Source organism: Crocodylus siamensis, chromosome 5 (genome assembly GCF_052110815.1).
Source record: "Crocodylus siamensis isolate JL-2025a chromosome 5, ASM5211081v1, whole genome shotgun sequence".
In the NCBI taxonomy this organism is placed as follows: domain Eukaryota; kingdom Metazoa; phylum Chordata; order Crocodylia; family Crocodylidae; genus Crocodylus; species Crocodylus siamensis.
This window is the reverse complement of record NC_143399.1, coordinates 152084741-152094300: the sequence shown is the minus strand read 5'-3', so window position 1 is coordinate 152094300 and position 9560 is coordinate 152084741. Positions and strand designations below refer to the sequence as shown.

Below are 9560 nucleotides of genomic sequence, written 5' to 3'. Positions count from 1 at the left end.
AACCACAACCTAACATACCTGCAACAGAGCTAAAAATGGAAACCAAATCTTGACTGATTCTTATCCTGAAGGAAGTTCATGATGTATAGATGCAGAAGCCATTTTAGAATCACTGGCCCTCGTTCGGGAGAAAAACTGAACCATCTGAGATGGTGTCAGATCTACAGATCATAATTTCAACCAATGTGGCCTTATTTATGTCTTTACATTTTTTTGTACAAATAATTCTAATTTAAAACAGGCTCAGTCACGTAATAAGACAGGGCTGAGAGAGAAAATGTCAATAATATCATAGAGCTGTGCATCATCCACATATTGGCATAATATATATCCAACACCATACCATCTCATCCATTCCTATCAATTCTTTGAGTATCTTCTCATACACGCTAAACAATATTGGTGGTATACTGGAGAATCAATGCCGCCCTAAATCCTGCTTGAAAGGAGTGAATAAAACCTTTTTTTCTATAGCACTCCTATGCTGTTCACAGTCAAGTCAGCAATAGCCAGGGATGTTGAGGAAAGAGTAAGTTTTCAGTTGCTCAAAATCCTGCTGTGATACTATATCACAAAATTTGTATTTTTGAGCTCTGTCATTGTTTTGTCACGTGTTGGGACTACATTACCTGATTCACCATCAGTCCTAACAGATTCTCAATCACAATCTGCAGTGTAATTTTACATCCCAATTTAAGTCCTCACACACCCATTAAAAAACCCAATTATACTCCAATTAATTTCTAAAAGGCCTGTTCATTGTCCTTTATTATTTTTTCTCCGTCACTTTCCCCAAGTTTTTTCCTATTTTCCTTCCATTTCTCTCTTTTCCCAGTCTCTCTATTCCATCTGTCCCCTTCCCATCACCCTCCTTCTGCCCAATTCCCAAGTTGCTGATTTCCCTAAAATAAGGTCAAAGCTAATAATATCACCGAGTCTCATCTACAAAGTCTGGTCACTCTTCAGCTTTCTCACTCCTGTTGTTCCCTAAGTATTCTATAACTGCGGTCTTAACAAAGCATCAAAGGCTGTGGGACCATGGTGGCCAATGGAGATGACAGAGTTAATATCACTTTTGCATTAACATCTACCTGCTGTGTTATATCTGTTGCTCCAAGATTACCCAGCACCACAGCATCTCTGTTTACAATGGAGTTTGCACTTGGGCTGGAATATTTCAAACCATCAACTTTGGCCAAGAACTCAGGGAATTGTCCAAATTGAGAACATCAAGACAATAACAGATAGATTTTCAGAGTCTAACGAAGTTTTTTTGATCAAATGTTAGGCCTTGGTATAATTTATTGTATTTAATATATATGCATATGTTCGCCTTTGTAGTGAAATAAAAAATAAATTCAATATTGGTATATAAATTAATAAAGGAAGTGGGATAAATTTATACATGGTGTATCTGCATTGACTTCAGTGAAGTTACTTTAGGAATGAATCTGTCCCAGTATCTGTTACATAAAAAAATCCTTATGGTTTTGAAGCAGGGGTCTTGCAGCTCAATAAATTTGACGTGAAAGAACATAACCTTGGAAGAGGAAATATCTGCCACTACCAAAGTGATTTTCTAAAGAAAGCCTTTGCCTACATATGGTATTTAATACATACCTCTTAGGGAGTGGACTTTATAATTTATTCTAGGCTTTACCTTTTCATGAACTCTGTCATGCTCCTGCTCATGAAAGATTTTCTGGTGCCTCATAGATATTAAAGGCACATCATCTCTGTCTATGTCCTTATTTCTGTGTATTCACATGTTGATATATTTTGCTGATGCACATGGTATGATAATAATGATAATACCTTTTGCTTCCACTCTGTTTTCTATCTGAAGAGCTCAAAGTGCCTTACAAGCATTATGACTGATTTATATATACTAAAGAATCCTAAAAATAGGCTCCTAAGTTCACATTTAGGCCTGTAAGCAAGCAGCCTGATGTTCAGAGGGCTTGCCTTAAAATAGTTTTGTCCATTTGTAACACCTCTACTCATGCCACTCAATGCCTAAATATTGGCGTAGGTATTTAAGCAAGGCTCAAATTAGGCTGGTACCCAGCAGTAGTGTTATATTTTCCAAGCTGTTTGTCTGTTTGTTCTCTAGAATCTCAAATTTTGTATTTTAAAACTAAGTCTCTAGGTGATGTGGCTTTGAAAAAAAGCCTCAAAAACAAATTGAAAGTAACTAATGCAGCAATGTCTTCCTGAGGGTATGTCTAGCTGACAGTCCAGAAATTCAATTGTATCATGTGTGGAAATACACAAGCTGGCTTCAATTTGGCTAGCTGGGGTAACAATTGCAGTGCAGCTGAAGTAGCACAGATTTCAGTTGATTAGTACATATACACCCAGGGTCTCTGCAGCCTTAGGCAGTCCATGCTGAAACCTATGCTATTGCATCTTCATTGCTATTAATTTTCAACCTCGCTAAATTCATGATGGCTCCAGTATGTCTCAGATCATCCCTTCTGATACCAGCCTTTAGGCTATATCTACAGTGCAAATGGTTACAAACTAGCTCTGAGAGGGATGAACTGTCCTACTTTGATCCGTTCTTTTAAAACTTTTGGGTTGGAAAATTTTGACCTAAGCAACTTACCCCGGACTGTGACAAAACCAAGAATATATCTGAGATCTCTTAGTTTTTGCATTTTTTACCCCAAGACCTTTTCTGTCCTCTGGTGAAAGACAACGTGGTGTATTGGCTTCAGCATTCTAATACTGTACCAGTTCTCCTCCGGACTGCAAGAAAGCTGTATTATATCATCTCCAAAAATGCGATAACATTTACTTTCTTTGCTCATTGGAGCATGTGGAAGGGGTATGTGGTGAGAATTAAATCTTTGATAGGCCTTTAGAAGATACCAATATCTTCTAGATGTTGGGGCCTAAATTTTCAAAAGTAAGTAAAAGCTTGTCTATACTTTAAAGAAGAGGTTTCCAACTTCTGAGTGGTCAGGGGCCACACACCGACTGCCGCATGGTTCAGGGGCATGCCCCTGAGGCCCCATGCTTCATGTGCTGCATGCTACAGCATGCAGCAGGTATCCCCCATGCAGTGCTGCCTGGGCTGTCTCCCCACCCCAACCCCACAAAACTGCATCCATGACATGGCCTACCCCCATAGGGGGGGAGTGGGTGGGTGGTGATGGGAAGAGCAGTGCCCAGATCGGGACTCTGGGGACCATAGATTAGTCCCTTAGGGCTGCCAGTTACACAGTCCTGCTGTAAAGATTTGCCTGTAGGGTTGTACTGGTACCATTCCCCTCATCTAGAAGCAGCCAGCACTAGCAAATGAGTTATTTTGTTGGTCTAAATTAAGCCAATTTCCTGAGTGGAAAAAGGTATACTGTTAAAAGGAACTTTCATGCAGGTATAAACTGTGTCTACATTAGGATTTTTTGTTGGTGCAGCCACGTCAGTCAAGCCTGGATTATTTTTCACACTCGTGACCAACATTGCTACGTTGGCACAACTTTAAAACACCAAGCCAAAAGCAGTTTCAGTCACTCAAATTTCACTGAAATCCCAAACCTTGCCCATATAAAAAGTTGTGCCAATTTTATCTGTATCAGTTATAGTGCTTTCTCCTAAGGTGAATGCAGTTATATTGTTTACATATGTAAGTATGTCTTATTCCTGTAAAAGAAAGACAGGGAGATTGCATTCACCCTAGTGATTGTACTAACATAACACTTTTAGTAAAATCACACCCTTAACTGCAACAGAAACTGGTACAAAATAATGCATGTAGGCCAGACCTTGGTCTCCTATGAAAATCCCAGCCTAGATAAATACTATATTCTTTTATTCATGTAAATTCTCCTGTAATACTTAATGAGAATAATGTGACTTTCAATGGACAAAGATGTATACAAAAAGGTCAGACACAATTGCCTACAAAGTTCTCATTTTCTAAAGTGTTCTTTATTATTTTTAAATTATGGTTAAAAAAAGAATGAACAACAGTTTGTCGTGTTTGTTCTGAGAGTGTTGCACAGGAAAAAGGAAAAAATTCATCCACACGCACCAAAAGAAACCCACAGCTACTTATCTCATTGCACAAATATTTTCTTTAGAAAAATGTGACTGAGAGTAAATTATTCTGCCAAACTTCACTCCCAATTTCTCTTTTCCCCTTTTAATCTCAGTTTTTTCCGGTTTTTACTTTGCATATTTGATTGAAAAGACAAACATACTTGTACACCCTTCTGCATTTTCCAAAGATTTGATAGGATACATTCATGTGTGAAACCAAGACAGCATGTATAGTTTGTTTTTTTTAAATCGATTTTGTGGTAGATAGAATCCCTGGTATAAACGAATGGGATAATTTTTTTGATCAGTTTCCAATGCTTAATTGCAAGTCTGCTCCAACTAATTTCCTTAGTGTGTCCACAGCTGCTATTCTTTTGTCATCGGTTTATTTTTCTTTGAAAATCTGAAAAGCATCTAGGCTTTTTCTGAAAGCCATCAGTCCATGATTCTCTCTCCCAGATGCCTCATTACTGCATTCATTTTGCAAGGTTGTTTGGTTGTTTAGAGCCATGCATTCAAATAATTTTTCTTTATTTAAGAAAAAATGTTGTTTTGAAAACACTGCCGAATATCTGGCTCATTATATCTCTCTAGACTGTTTGGCTTTACAACATAAAGAGCACTGTATGAAGAAGAGTAGATATTACTGATGTACATTTTGAATTGACTATACTATTCATTTGTAAAAGCTACATATTTTGAAGGAGAGCTTGGGAGAGTGATGGGATGCTCATTTTATTCACTGAGATAAATGAGCTAGCTCTTTTAACTGTGTATGCTAATATACAATCCTAGCAAGTGAAATCTTACATAATATACACATATACACAGTACAAAGCTTGTCTTTTATCTGTTGATAGAATTATGGCTCTTCATATGTGGATAGTAGGATGGTAATAGATGGCAATGATAACACCCAAGCCCTCAGTTTGACCTCCTATTGAACTCAATGGGGCAGGATCAAAAACTGGTTCTAGACCTAGAATTTCCTAATGACCCCCTCTTCCTATGTAGTGAGTTAAACCAAAACCCAGGATCTGAAACCCTCTGAATGTGGTACTGGTGGAAAAAGATGGAATCCAAGTCCAAATCTGTGCTGGATCCATCACCAGAAATAGCAGGGTAATCCAGATTTCATATTGCTTATTAGAAAGCAGTCTTCAGATTAAAGAGCTGATTTAAACTCACAGGAAGGAGTAGATGCACACTATCCCAGGACAGTAGCTTTCCTAGGAGATGCAACATACTGTCTACCATGTGTCCAACCATCTCTGCTGACTGGTTAATGGGATGAGTGTTTCTGCCTCCTCCTATCTGGGCAATGAACATTCTCAAAAGTGAAGGGGCCTGCCCATCTCATGTAGTGGGGGGATAGTTTAGGATGAAACATAAGGCTAAGGCAGAGCATGGCCCTCTGATGTGTCTTTCAAAAGTTGCTATTAGCATGAGCATATTTTCTGATTTACCATATGGTGACCAGTTCCCTTATTTATTCCAATAAAACATAATTGAGACTTATTCTCCCTCGATCTGGGCATTTAACTCTCATTAATGTCAACCTCCCATTCTCTGTCACTTGAAATAACAGTCAAACAGATAGAACCTAGATTGCTTAGATATGCTTAAGAATCCTGAGTTCTTATTTTAGTGGCAGCTGGACCAGAGTGGGGAAATAACATATATCATCAGATCCTCACTTTAATGAAGACAACATTTTATAACAACGATTCCATGCAAATGCAAATGTATGTAGATTGTTTACTTAGACAAGAGGCTTCATACATCAATCTCTGTATTACTCCACCCCCCTTCCCCTTTTTCCTAGGAAGAGATGCTATTGTTATTCCAGTCATCTCTCTCTTGATTTTATTATCTAACATAGCCATAAAAATGACAATAAAATGGATTTTCAGACAACAGTCTTCTGTTCCTAGTATAATTTCACATTGAGCTAGAGATACTGACAACATCAGATAGTTTATATATTTTTACTTTAATTATATAGTGTGGTCTTGCTGTTAGTGAGGTGCACAATGTGCTATAATTAAGAGAGTGTTTAAAGTGTCTGAGCATTTAGTTTCTGGGATTCAGAAAGAATAACAAGAAGAGGCAGCTGCTATAGGAGTTAATGTACTGGGACTAAGTCTGGCCCTAGTGGAGATCTGGAAATATATTCTAGAGAAGAGTTGATTGTGCAGATCTCACTCAGCCCTGTGGTCACTCAAATGCAGAGGGGTTTGGTACAAATCACCCCCATAAAATAATCAGACTATCAGAATGAAGAAGTAGTTCCAATTCTTGTAGTTTACCCCCTTGAGATCTGTCCAGAAGAAAATTGCCACAGGTATGTTGCAGGACAGCGTTAAAGTGAAAGTAGCATCTTTCTTCAAAAAGCACTGTGCTTGAATATACCATAGCATTAAGTCCCACATGACAGGTCTGATTCAGATACCCAGGAAGTCAAAAGGCTGGGGATCAGTCTCCAGAATTGTCCACCAACAAGGGACTCCAATCTATTGGTCTTAGGTGCAGTGTCAGAACCTGCATGGAACAAAATAAAACAGGACAATGCTTTAATTTAATGTTTTAAAAAGGTAAAAGGTATTTAACCACCCTCAAAATAGAAACCTTTACTAAAAAACACCAAGAAAATTACTGTAAACATATTATTATGTCTGTTCTGTACAATATTATGGGTGATATTTCAGTTTTGCCCAGAGAGGATTGGATACCTATTTCCTAATGGACTCATCCCCAAAACCACTGTTCTGTGGTCCAAAACAAGAAAAATGTTCTGCTATTTGGGGGGTGGAGGAGAAGGTGTCAAAATGCGGCATTCAAGTTTGGGAGAAGGAGCATATAGTATCACTCTCTGGGGAATGTTGTAGCCAGCCTCTTCCCAATGGAAGAACTGGTTGACCGAGTGGGAGGTTAGCACTGGAACAAATTATAGGGACCAGGGCACAGAGGTGCAACTCCACAAAGAACTCAGAGCTCCCCTCACAAGGGAAAAATGTTTCTTAAATAATAAATATTTTGTTGGATTTGAGGTAATTTTTTACAGATGTGTACAGTGTATTTTTCCCTCTGAAAATAAGACGCTCTTAATTGGAACAATATTCCCTTTATCTCTATCTGAAAATTCAAAGAACTTATTTTAGCTTAGCAATGGGAAGCATTACCATTTCTCCTATGTTTTCTTTCCACATATTTTCCAAGATGATTGTTTGTTTTATTAAGAAGTCTGGCAGTTCATAACTGATTTGCATGAGGCTTAAAAACTACCCAGTTAGGTCAGTTTTATAAATGGTATTTCCTTTTTGCAATTAAAAAGGTGACTGCTTGTTTCATAAGCAAATAAGGAATTAACTAAGCAAAATATCCTTCTTTCAGGGCAGGCAATGGTTACTTACAGGAGCTGTAGCTTAAATTGCATTCAACCTGCAATCTTCTCCCTTTTCTGAAAAATAGCACCCCTGCCTTGCATCATATCATAAAGAACATTACTTGCAGTGAAAATACAATGCAAAATCACATCCACAAATGGCAAGTATAATTACTCCATGTTTTCTCCAGAAGGGATTATCTACCAGTATAATAATGTCAAAAAATATGCCCCAGAGAACAATATTTCAGACAAGTGTAACCATCTAACAAATATACTGTACAATTATGTTATTGTTCTTCTCTGAAAGCTCTCACTCATATTTGTATCTTGTATGTGTAGGACCTCCTCTGAGGGATGCACCAGATTGTTTCCGATGATAACAAGTATATCAAAGCTCTGATGGCTCACTTAGCCATCCTGGGCTCTAATGGCAGGACTTGGCAGTTCTGGCTCAGACGTGGAGCTATGCCTGGACTTTGCCCTGAGCTAAAGATGCCACCTCTAATATACAGAACTGTCATGAATTTGTTTTTTGTCATAAATGAAGCATGGGGCTGTGCTTTAATTTTCCTCACTGCCCTCTGTCAGGTAATAACCATAAATATTGTCCTGAATCATTAAGTCACAACCTGAAATGTGATCCTGTCCAGTTCCCAATCAGACAGCCATCTGGAAGATGAAAGAAGTCTATTTTCTTTTTAGAATGATCCAGACTCTAATTTGTAGTAACAGTCTTAACAGGCTGTTTCAGAGACATTAACCAGAGACTAGTCTCAGTTACTAAAGGAAGGTGCATTGTGTATGCCGTCTAAAGCATTTGTAGCAGACAGTGTCACATAGCTGCTTTAATCCTGAAGGTTTCAGTGGCTCTTTAACCAAGCGCCATATTCTTATGCAGGGATTGGGCATATGCCCCAGGTGAGTGGCCATATATAATGTCACCAAAAGCATCAGTATCTGTGTATGACAAAGATTAGTAGTCTCATCAAGCTAACAATAGCACTACAGTGAATATATTCCTACCATCTCAGGGTTAAATTTCATACTGAAAAATAAACACTATTATTATTATTTCTGTCTCCACCATCCAAGTGATTTTCTTGTTCTTTGCTTCTTTTCTTCCTTTGTTCCTTCTTTCCTTCCCCTGTAACAGCAGAAATGCTTTTTCAAACAATTAAAAAAAAGATTATGTTGTTGGACAAAAGCACTGTCGGTCAAGTGAATCTCATTATGTAGCTGAAACTCTTGAGTCTTCCTGACCCATGATGGAGGCTTTAATTAGCTGGTGACCTCACAGGCCAGTTGGACAGCAATCAGACAGAAAGAACAGAACAAATAAAATCAGAAGCATATGTATCAGCTCTTTCCATTCCAAAGTAAAATGCAAGGCTGAGTTGTTATCTAATGGTCTGAACACAGAGCTGAGGGACAGGAACACACTTGTACACCCAGGTCAAATACAGCTCTCTTCTGTGGCATTGCATGAATCACTGAGCCTCACTGAACCGCCTTTCCCCCATTTGCGTACTTAAAATAATGCACTACAGGGGAAATAGGTAGTGTTTGTGTAGCAGTAAGTAACTGTTATTATTAGGATTAAAATTTTCATGAAATGAAACAATTCTGATATGAACATTAAACAACAAAGGGTGGAATTTTAAAAAAGCACTCGCCATTGTCTTAACTCTGTTCCCTCTTGCTTTCTAGTTTAAATCTAGACACTCTTAAACAGTGTAAGCAACATAACATTTGTCTATGAACTATTAGCTGTATTCTCTGTCTCGCTCTTTCTTGGTAAATGTGTGTGACAACCTAAGAGGGCTGCATTAACATAAGCATGCAAGTCCAGTCAATAGCAGATGCGTTTCAGGCACCAGTTTAGATGGTCAGTGTTTGGCTGATGTGACTGGAGCATCACATTGGTACAACAGTTAATGAGCTGGCATGAGAGAGACATCCAACTCCAAGCCACTGCACAAGCCCATCTGGTTTGGCCGATAAAAGCAAGGCAGTCCACCAGTGCCACTTCCTTTGACAAAATGAAGCCTGGAGACTTCTCTCTCTCATCCTTTATAAGAAGAACTACTGGGCAGAAGAAATACCTTGATATTTTTTCAGAGAATCC

General features: G+C 38.4%; 1 long non-coding RNA gene across 1 annotated transcript in view; it reads right to left on the bottom strand.

Moving 5' to 3' along the window:
• Positions 1 to 3914: 3914 nt before the first annotated feature.
• The window catches only part of LOC149864766 (uncharacterized), a 120393-nt gene continuing 114747 nt past the window's right edge, over positions 3915 to 9560 (bottom strand). Inside the window, exon 3 of the long non-coding RNA XR_016442627.1 lies at positions 3915 to 6588. This is a non-coding gene — a long non-coding RNA (uncharacterized LOC149864766). The remainder of the gene's footprint in view (positions 6589 to 9560) is intronic.